Below are 12,024 nucleotides of genomic sequence, written 5' to 3'. Positions count from 1 at the left end.
GAGTTTGTAGATTTGGCATGAAAGTCTGAAATTCCGAGGTGTTGAATGATATAGAATGACACCATGTACCTCTTTCAGCTTCATCAGAATCATGGCTAATGAGAGGTTCTGCCTCAGCATTGCACACCGGTCGCAAGAGGTGTGGACATACTACCCTGCAAGCCACTTATGTTGTCGTCTCTTCGCTGGGTCAGGAAAATATAAATCCTCAAAATGTCATGCGAGTCTGACTCGGCTTGTTCAAGTTGCAGCGGAAGAGATGAGATGCTCGAAGGCGGATGCAGTCTGACTCGGCTTGTTCAAGTTGCAGCAAAAGAGATGAGATGCTCGAAGGTGGACACAGTCATGTCTTGTGACTGGGTGAGGTCAGGAACACCAGATAAGTATGGAACTTCCATCTTAAAAAAATAATTTCTTTGATTAAAAATTCTTTATTAATGAGACTTGCAGAATGAAAATACATTATAAAAAATGCTTTTTTTGAGTTTTTAATTTCAATTTTTGATAAGAATTCATTTATCCTCTTATTAGCTTTCAACAAAGCTCTGATACCAGCTGTGAGGTCCCCGCCCCCCCTGCGATGCCCTACCGATGGCGAAAGTGGCGTCGGCCTCCCACGCAGGAGGGCAGGGATCCACACTCGGGGCCTCACCCGTGGATGTCCGAGACGAGGGGCTAGCCCGGGCGGTCCCTCCAAGACCGGGCCCAGAAGACTCCCCTCACTCGGAAGGCACACGCGATTCTGCCATGGAAAAAATCTTCTAACGGGGGAACTACTCTAACGAGTCAAAGTTTTAACTAGTTAAACAGATCTGACCGAACCTGAAGTCACATAGTCAGATCAAGAAGAGACTTGCACTTGGTCCATGGAATCACCGCTTTTGTCCTCATTTACGAGGCACAGTCGCCGCTGATCCCCTCCCATAGAACAAGGTCTTCTCACGATTTAAACTAATTAACGTAACTAATCGTATCTAGTTGTTTCTCAAGAATCCTCCGATCCAGTCCACCGGCCCATGGGTGCCCATGGGTTAGCCAACCACCTGACCACTGTATTTGGTGGGATTCCTTTATAAATATTTGGTTGTGTTTTTGCCCGGGTACCGAGGAAAAGAGTTCCCAGGCCCCCTAGCCAGCGATTCATGCAAAAATTAAGGTAGGCATACCACGTACACACCGCATATAAAATTACCATTTATAACAGATTCGACTGGCTTTAAAACAATCCTTCAATAGAAATCATAATATTTCTGATCATCATTTTCCAAAATTCTAAGTCCATTGTATTACAATAATATCCTCTGGACTCTTCGTTTGTGAAGACCAGCTGGCCAACCAACGAGATCCAATATCAAAATTTGGTTCCCAAAAATCTTTCCTTTTAGTCCATCCGAAATCTTCCTTGACGTACGCATGGGTGTCCTAGCAAGCCCGTGCATCGCGCCTAGTTAGAACCCTCTAGGATCCTCCTTAGGTATCCTAGCACTTCACTCAGGGACCACTTCGTTGGTCCTCGTCCATTGTATCGAAAGCGCACCATTTTAACCGTACTGAGGCTAGTCTCAAGACCTCGGTAGGATTTGCCGCGCGAGGAGCAACGTCCCTTGACAACTCCCCACCCCAGCTAACAAACCTCCTCTTAGAAAAACATAAGCCAAATGCTTCCTCCAGCATTCTGGCGTAAAACAGTCCTTTGAATTAAAAAATAGAGGTTCCAATGCAAGTAAAATTCCAATTTGAGATTGGTTCCAGAAACCCTTTTTCCATAATTCCCAGTTTCATAATGAGGATCCTTGATCTCTCATCAGGGTAATCTATCCATCATTCAGTCTAATTGTCCAACTAGATTCTTGGTGAGTTCGGTCAGGAAAAACTAGTTTAGTTCCGATAGTCTATTCTTTGTGATGAGAAACTGGAATTGGTCACACGAAGTTTTTACTTGATTCAGATCCAAAGATGGACAAGTAGGTTTAATGTCCGTCCCTCTCGTAGTCTAACCAAATTCATTCGGTTTAGTTCTACAAGGATTCCCTTTAGATAAACATCTGATTTTGGGTAAATATCCATTTAGTGATTTTACCAACAATTAAAATATCCAAAGATATTCCTTCTATCAAATAATTTCTCAACCTTAATTCATTGGGTATAATTATGGTGGAAATTCATCTTTTGACACTAAAATTTAATTCAAATCCATCTTTTCGTAATTATCATAAAAATTCATCTTTTTAATTCAAATCCATCTTTTGACACTAAAATTTAATTATCATAAAAATTCTTCTTTTTAACTAAATATCATACCTTTTTTTTGAATAAACTTGAAATCCCTCTTTTTCTCATTTTAATGAGTGCAATCCAATTATCATGGGAATTCCTCTTTTACCATAAATTAAATCTATTTAAAATTCTTCTTAAAAATTACATAAAAATATCCATTAATTCCATTAAGCAAACAATTTCACTTTTCTTATTTAAATATTTGAATTCCAATATGGTGGGAATTCCTCTTTCATCATTAAACTTATCTATGCAAAAAGATAAATTTAACTAAATTTTCTCTTAAATTTTAAATAAAAATCTCCATTAATTCCTTTACACTAGGAATTACACTTTCCTCATTTAAATATTTGAATTCCAATATGGTGGAAATTCCTCTTTTATCATTAAACTTATCTATGCAAAAAGATAAATTTAACTAAATTTTCTCTTAAAATTTAAATAAAAATCTCCATTAATTCCTTTACACTAGGAATTACACTTTTCTCATTTAAATATTTGAATTCCAATATGGTGGGAACTCCTCTTTCATCATTAAACTTATCTATGCAAAAAGATAAATTTAACTAAATTTTCTCTTAAAATTTAAATAAAAATATACATTATTTTAGCATCCCAATTTTTCTCTTACTTCATTGGAATACATGGATTTCCATTGTCATGGGGATTACTCTTTTAACATAAAAATGGATTACTAGAAATTCCTTTTTTTCCTAATTAACTATTTATGCATAAACATAAAAATTATTTTTTTCATGATTATAATGAGAATCATTCAATTAATCTAGGATGATTAATCCTAGAATATGGTAGGAAGTCCTCTTTTCATATTTGCTCAGCTTATCGCTTTTCAACCAAAATTCAGGAATCATCATTTTTCAATCAAAATCCAATTCAACTCATCAGTTCTCAACCAGAATTTTAAAATCATATCAACCACATTCGAATTCATCATCTGGATAGCATTTTTGCTTATACTTTCAAGGTCTTAGATTTACTGAGACATGCTATGATATACACGATTCATCTCACTGATAAGGGTGTTGTAGTTCTACTTCTAGGAATAAAGCGGCTTAGAAGTCTAAAAATACGGTAAGAATTTCTTAAAATTATGGGGTAAATGATTATAGAGTTGGACATAATGAATAACTCCTAGCCTTATCAAGATCATGGCTAGCAAGATATTTTGCCTGAGTCTTTGATGCTGATTGGTATTGACGTTAATAGTTCACCCTCTGGAGAACCGCATATGCTGACGTCGCTCTACTCGATTATTAGGAAAGTATAGATCCTCAAAGTGACAAGCGAGTCTCACTCTGCTTTCTTGGGTTATAGCAGAGTTGATGAAATTTTCGAAGGCAAAGGCGATCATATCCTAACTCTAGGAAAGTCCAGGAATGCTAGACAGATTTGGGGTGTCCATCTAAAAATCCAATTCAATTATGAGTTTTCAATTTATGAATTCATTTCAAACATAATCTTAGCAACTGAAAACATTATTTCCCAGATTTACTTTAAAATTTTAGGTAATTTTTGATGTTGTTTCATAAGTTTACAGCAGCGCTGTGATACCAGCTGTGAGACCCCTCTGTCCCCTCTGTGCATCGGATTCCCGGTTGTTGCTAGCAGCGGAAGTAGCTTCATCTTGCGGGGGACAGGGTTTCCCACTCGAGGTCTCGCCCTCGAATGTCCGGACACGAGAATAATCTGGTGGTCATTCCGAAACAAAAACTGGGAAAATTTCCCTTGCCCGAAAAACGGGGACGATTCCACCTTTTTTATTTTCTTAACAAATTTTCTAACGGGGTCAAGAGGCTAAACTATCCTTCACCTGATTAAACCAGATAGAAGGAAAACTATTACAGACTTAACTTGAAGAAATCAACGCTTTTTTCCTAATTGAAATCAGGCACAGCCGTTGATCTAATCATTTGAGAAGTCTTCAGGTTTTTATTTAACTACTCGAGTTCTAAGCATATTCCTATTATTCAATTTCATTTATTGAAACTCCACTGATTCCAGCCTAACGCCATCTGGCCCATGGGTTTTTAGCAACCACCCAACCACTGGAATTGGTAGAACCAGACAATTACTCACCCACCCATAATTGAATGCCTTTCTTAACTTTTGCTTTTGAATACAGATATGCACACACTCCTCTTTAAAACTTTAACTTATAAAACAATCCATTGATAAACATTTATTGGTTACAGATGTCATAACTCAAAATTTCCATCCAGTCCCTTGTTTCTCAAAAAACAGAATCACTTTGGACTCTCCGTTGAAACCAGCTGGTCAGCAAAACGAGATCCAGTAAAACAGATTACAATAATCATTTGTCCATCATACAAATCTTCCACAACATACGCATGGGTGTCCTAGGCATTCAATTATCTTGGTGCATCGCCTAGTTAGAACCCTCCAGGATCCTCCTTAGATATCCTGGCACTTCACTCAGGGATCTGTTGAGAAAACATGGTGCTCATGCTAGATCAAGTGTGTGGAGAGGAGAGACTCACAAAATGCAAGAATAATATCTTGCTTATTAAGTTGCTTATACATACAACTAGGCCTTGCTCTCATACAAAATGCCTCATGGCCTCACCTTTAAATAGGTGAACAAGTGGACCTCAAGTCCATTCACACTCACACCCTTCTCTCACCCTTCTACTCAACCTTAGTCTCTTAATACCTCCCCTCAATACCAACTATGGAAGGATGGAATAGGTGGTATTTGTGGACATAAGATGCCTTTATAACATTAGGCGTACAAGGCTTGAATATAGGTGTGGTTATCTAGGATTTACAAAAGTGTTCCTAGAGCCTTAGAGGCTATTACATTGATGCCATCTAAGTCTTTATTTGTTTGTCGATGAAGATATACACCTCAATGATGGTGCACCCCACTCTTTGTGTTTGCTTGGCTTCTTGTAGATGACATGCTTGAGAGATACATGCCATTGCTTCCACCATATGTATGCTTTCCACCTTGACCATTCTCACATAATGATCATAAGCAGGCTGCCACCATTGCTTAAGTGGTTTGCTTTTAGATGGTCCTCCAACATGCTCGATGCTTCCTTGAATACCATATCTCCTCCATGGGTAGTGAGGTAGATTTAAATGGGGAAGGGAAAGGGAGGGTCTTACCACTTGCCTTATGCATTGGTCAAGGGCAGTGTCTACTCCACAATTACAATAGCTTTTATGCATATTAGTTACAAGATACCCATTAGAGTTTGAAGATTCAAGCTTAGTGAAAATGAGTAATTGGTTGAGGTAAATGCTCAAACAAATAAGGTTTATCATCTTTGGCTCAAGAAGGAGAGGACATGGCTCATAATGTTGCCAATGTCTCTTACAAAAGTAATGCCAAAAGATGCTAAAATCATGACAACCAACAAGGTAGAGCATTTAGGGATGCTATGCTCAACCTTATAACTCATCTTATACGATGAAAATGCAGAATATGCAGCGGAATGAATCGCCTTGGGCTTGGGAAACGAGAACATATGGCTTATGGCATGCCTATGCCTCTTACAAACAAGGGCCTCAAGGGTAATACACAACAAAATTGAAGATGAACACTTAGTGTACATGTGTTCAACTATAAAACCACTCAAAAATCTGAGTTTGATGATGAAAAAACCAGAATTCTTCAACCTCTTTAGCTTATGAGGTGAAGACAATTGGTTCATGGTTACACCATTTCTCTTTGGAAGAAGCGGTTTTTGACGATGAAGACTTGAATGTGGCACTTATGGTGTATGCCCGGCCTCCATGTTGATGAAGAAGAGCCTTCTTAATGTAAATGACCTCCTCCTTTGATGGTTAAGACCATCTTAGTGTTGAGCAACACTTTAGTTAATGATTAATATCACCATTAGTGTGTATAAAATACAATTAGTGCTAAAAAACACATTTTTAGTGTAAAATAACACTTATTTTGGTGATTAACTCACCATTAGTGTTTAATAACACTATTAGTGTTTAAAAACACTTTAAAAATAACCTCCCTTTGTTGGATTAATAGCTTAATTAGTGTTAAACAACACAATTAGTGCTTAGAAGCACACTTAATCACTTTGAAAGCTTAAAAATTGATGTTGATGTTGAAGCTTGATGGGCATGAGGCTTATGGCTACCTCATGTGAATGAGAACTCTTCAAAGACAAGAGAAGAACTCAGCAACAAAACATTCACACCACCATTTGAGTGATTAAAGCAAGGGAGGAGATGATTGAGCAAGAAAAACCTCCAAAAATCAAGCTTTAATGGAAGCTTGAGGTGAAGAAGAGAAAACGGTGCCTGAACTTTTGCTTCCAGCCGGCGCGTTCGTGGACATTTGGAGCTCTAGTCAAGGCTGTAGGGTGTCCACTCCATGGGCTACCATAGCCCTCTTACACCTTGCCTAATGATGGCCTACAGCCGGCGAATGGCTGTACGGCCAAGGCTACAGCAGAATACAGACGCCGAGTTGCTGCAGATGTAATGGCGCCGCGTAGAAGAGATTATTCAGTCAATTAGCCGTACGACCAGCTGCACCTAAGCCTCCTCTACATTATTCATGAAGAAATAGTGGAGTGATGAGTCCTCTGCAATCTTGTGGAAGGCCTCCAATGGCTGGGGGTTGAGCTCCACACAAGAAAGATAAGGAAAAAATGGATATTTTTGACCTAATCTACACCACAAGTGGTTCAAATCACCTAAGCTCTAGATACCATGATGAGAAAACGTGGTGCTCATGCTAGATCAAGTGTGTGGAGAGGAGAGACTCACAAAATACAAGAATAATATCTTGCTTATTAAGTTGCTTATACATACAACTAGGCCTTGCTCTCATACAAAATGCCTCATGGCCTCACCTTTAAATAGGTGAACAAGTGGACCTCAAGTCCATTCACACTCACACCCTTCTACTCAACCTTAGTCTCTTAATAGGATTGCTTCCTCGGCCCTCATCCATCGTACCGAAAGCGCACCATTTTAATTGTACCGAGGCTGGTCAACAGGCTTTGTCACGTGAGCTGTCCTCCTTTGAACACTCCCCGCCAGTTGTTACAACCAAACTTCCCTTAGAAAAACATATACCAAATGCTCCCTCCAATATTCTGGCATAGGAAGTTTTCAGTTTAATTTTCTTTTGAATACAATGAGTATATCTTAAATCAGTATCCCCAAAACTTCTTGATCGAATTTCTGAATTTCATAACAGAATTCCTCGAATTCTGTAACCTTGATCCACAGATCAATTCTAAGGGTCTCAAACTTAGTTTCAGATTTGGCGGGAGATTTGAGAGTATTTTTATAAACTGGTCACATTTTCTTTCCTCAAAACTGACGAAAGAGTTTGGTCTTGGTCATAGTCTGATTCAGGGTTCGAATCTGATAACATTTTTCTTGAACTATCTTTCTCGAAAAGGTTTGATAATTCAGTTACTAAATTACTGAATTTCATTCTTTGAATATTTACTTAAATGATTTCTAAATTAGTTACTAATTCCAATGAGGAATAAATTAATCATTTATCTGAATATTTTGATCTCGATAGATTTCTTGAATTTTCTCTTTACAATCCGTGTGAATATAAAACGATAGAATTTACTCTCTTAGAGTATTTAATTATTCATTTATCAATTTCTCATAGAATTTAAACATAGAATTAAAGAGAAATCTAATTTTGATATAAAAATTCTTTATGCATGAAAATCAACTTCAATGGGAATAACACTTTTAAAATAAAAAGAATTTCTTTATGCATCAAATTCATTTTAATAGGAATAACACTTTTGTAATAAAAATTTTCTTTATGCATCTTTCTATGCATAAAATTCAAATTTAATGAAAATAACACTTTTATAATTAAAAAAAATTCCATTATGCATCTTTCTATGCATAGAAATTAAATTCAATGAAAATAACACTTTTAAAATAAAACAATTTTCATTACGCATCTTTTTATGCATAGAATTTAAATTCAATGAAAATAGCACTTTTATAATAAAAAATTTCCACTATGCATCTTTCTATGCATAGAAATTAAATTCAATGAAAATAACACTTAAAATAAAACAATTTCCATTATGCACTTTTCTATGCATAGAAATTAAATTCAAGAAAAATAACACTTTTATAAATAAAAAAATTCCATTATGCATCTTTCTATGCATAGAAATTAAATTCAATAACTAATATCAGTTATATCCATGCATATTCATAGGTGAATATGTCCATGGAGTAAATTAGAATATTTCTTTTAGAATGCATAAATGGTGGGAATTACTCTTTTGGAGTAACATAAAAATAAACTTTCTTTTCCACAAAATTCTAGAAAATTTTGCCATAACCTCCTTTGTATGGCTGACCATTTCTCATTTTTATCATTCTATTTTCAACTTATATTAACCCCAATTAGATGTCTAGGATTCTAATCTACACAATTTTTAATTTCCAAGAGAGTAAACAATAAGAAAAGTTTAATTAATCTTTTTATTAATCATTCTAGGATAAAGAAAGGCTGAATTGTAAAGAAGAGAAGGGGGTGGCCTTTTCATCAAGGCATAGCATAGAATTTACTTCAATCAACTAAAAAATTAAAAAAATCAAGAAAACCATAGATTTAAAATTAAAAAGTAAGAAAATTTAGCTTACATGGAGTTGTAAGCTTTCCTTTGGCTTGAGGGATTGAGGGTTCTACTCTTGTTTGAAGCAAGAGTGGCCACCAATTGCTTTGGAGAGGGTTAAGCCAAAAACAATTGAATTATCAAGAAAATTCAATGTAAATGGCTCTGGGTAGGAGTAGAGTAGCAGTGCATAAACACTATTAAGCTTTTACAAAGGGGGAGGCTTCTATTTATAGGAAAAAGTGAGCCTCAAACCAAGCAAACTGATTCTAGAATTTTCCAAATCAGTTTGGTCAATTTTTGACCATTTTGGGTCAGTTTAGCTTACTTTTTGGACTAGACTTGAAATAGGAGAGAGGAGAGATGAAATATATCATTTAATTGATTTAAAATTGGGGAGTAACGATGAGAAAAAAGGTGCCTCCTTCATGAGGGGAATCCCCACTCTAAGGTGTCAAAATTCAAATTTTTTAATGTTTTCTTTGGTCCTTAGTCCACTCTTCATCTTATGTGAGCATTTACTCATTTTTGGGGGATTTTTCTTTTATTCTTCAATTTATCTCTTCCCTACAGATTAACCTTATTGTTCCACCAGAACCTTAGTCCAAAATTTTTAGAAAATCTGGACCCTTAGGCTAAGGTCTTTTGTGCATAGTATAATTTATTTCTAATTCACCTTAGGAATTTCTTTTTAAACTTCTATTTCGGGGGAATTTATTTTAATGAGAAGGGATATTTTTCCATCCAAAGATATCTAAAAACTGAATTACCTCTCACTTACTAGAACATTTTCTCTCTAGGAGGCCAAAACAGGTAGAAACAATATCTTTTATTAGTCTAAAAAGGGGATTGATTACAGGGGAAGATACTGGATATCTTGAGGGGCTGGGGAGGAATCTTATAGTAAATACAAACTGTTTGGAGATGGAGGGAAATACAAACTATTTGGAGATAGAGGGAAATACAAACTATTTGGAGATGCAAATTTGAAAGTAGAATAAGAAATGAGCTATGGAAAGAAGAAATGAGCTATGGAAAGAAGAAATGACCTAAAGAGAAGAAGAAGCTCTATCACAAAAAAAAGAAAAATTTGTAACGCACTATTCTCTAAGATAATAAATCTAAACACATTCTTAAAATCTTAAAAAATATCTATACTCTTCAAATATCTATAAAAAAACATAAAAACACACCAGAATGTAGATAAAGCACGGATCTACGTACTTGTAAAAAGAAATTATGAAATACAAAGTACAAATCAAGATATTCCATTTTAAGATAAAATCCTTCTAGAATCATGAAACGATTGTTTCTTCAGTCAATAAATGAATCTAGGCATTTAAGAATGTCATATATTTTGAGATATTTGAAACTAGCTCAAATAAAAAAATGGTTCTTGAGATATTCGAGTTCTGAGCAGGTCTGGTGCAGTTCTTGGGGACAGTCAATAAAATAATCAGTGAATTTATTATAAAACTAATATTTTGAGATGTATAAGATTCAAAAAGAGAAGAGAGAGGAGAAATATTATAACATTATTTTTGCACTTTTCCTTGATTTCATGGAAGAGAGAGAAAGCCCTTAGAGGGTCAGTTTGTGAGTCTAAATTTTTCCTAATGAAATAATCAGCACCCCCTACGACCAGGAAGACACCCCTGACATTTTTGCCAAAAAAAATTCGCATTGTCGAGCGTTTCGGCATACGTATCGAGGCCGATGTCCCAAATTAGGAGTCCCCATCCCAAAAAGATGTCATACACACACTTGGACGCCCGTGCAAGGACCAAAGTCGACCACCCTAGTATACCATCCACACAGACCACCATGTGGATGCCCATGCTACCTCTGACCCGAAAGTTATTATTGTAAAAGAGTCAACAATTTGATGTAGACTCAAATGCAAGGCATCATAGGCATGTATGGATATGACAAAAAAGCCCTTAATGCATCAAGAAACACCATGGAATCTTCATTATGGTTATTCTTTATAATCAAAAGAGAACAGTTCTAATATGGTGAAAAGTCAAGCTTATTGCCAATGGAATAGACAATTTCTTGCTTTTGTGATAAATTAATGAAAATCCATGGAATCTCGACCCATAGGCAATCAAGAACTCCACCATTTGTGTCCAAGCCTTAAAAATCAAAAGAAAATACTTGATAGAAGCCTTTTGGGAGCCAAACAACATTTCTAAGAACTATAGTCCTCCCTTGCCTCCAATAAGTGATAAAAAGATGATAAATTTAGCCCTTCTAAGGAGTTTGGGAAGAGGAGTTGATCACCAATCCTTGCTTAGATGGGCTAAAAATTCTCTTAAGTACTTAGAAAAGGCATCAAACAAGTTTGTACGAATGATTCTTTCCCTCAATAAAGCTAGGTTTTATGGCTCATGAAGATGCACAAAAATTACAAGAATTAGGAAAAATCAAGAAAATGCCAAAAGTGAGTTCCAACTTGTCAAATATGGCCAATTTGGCTCCCAAGATGGCAAAAAACTTCCCAAAATAGATTTTTCAAGAACTCCTTGCTAAGATTATGAAATTTACAAAACTTAATTTTTAAATTAGTGACTAATCAAAAAATTAATGAGAAATGGAGTAAAGGCTAGGCTCTGATACCATTGAAATAAAGTAGAATAGCCTAAGATTGCCTAGAAAATATAGATTAGCAAAGATTAACAAGGATTAGTCTAGGTTTAGGAAAGAAAAAAGTAAATTCTCATTATCCAAGTGATTAGTCCCAATTTTGGCATATTTTGTATATATACATGACTACCCTTTTAACACTATGATTAATATTGGCCATGGGCATGGTATATATACATGACTACCCTTTTCACACTATGATTAATATCGGCCATGGGAATAGTTGGGCCCATTATTACACATGAGAACACACTTTGTTACAACCTAGTTTTGAGGGGGTTCTGTTAAAAAGTAAGCCAATGGCATCAAGGTTCTAATCAAACATGCTTGGATGGTCATCAAACTTTGTGTGAGTGCATGTGGGGTCCACATGTATAGTCTTGTTAAGTTTGCTCACAATTGGAGCATGTTTGCATCATTTCTAACCTTAGTGTGTTAAAGCCTTAATGCACAAAGTGTATGTGCATCTATTTGTGTG

The sequence above is a fragment of the Cibotium barometz genome, chromosome 16 (genome assembly GCF_041138505.1).
Source record: "Cibotium barometz isolate CiBa-2024 chromosome 16, ASM4113850v1, whole genome shotgun sequence".
NCBI classification, from domain to species: domain Eukaryota; kingdom Viridiplantae; phylum Streptophyta; class Polypodiopsida; order Cyatheales; family Cibotiaceae; genus Cibotium; species Cibotium barometz.
The sequence above is the reverse complement of the archived record's forward strand: the minus strand, read 5'-3'. Positions refer to the sequence as shown.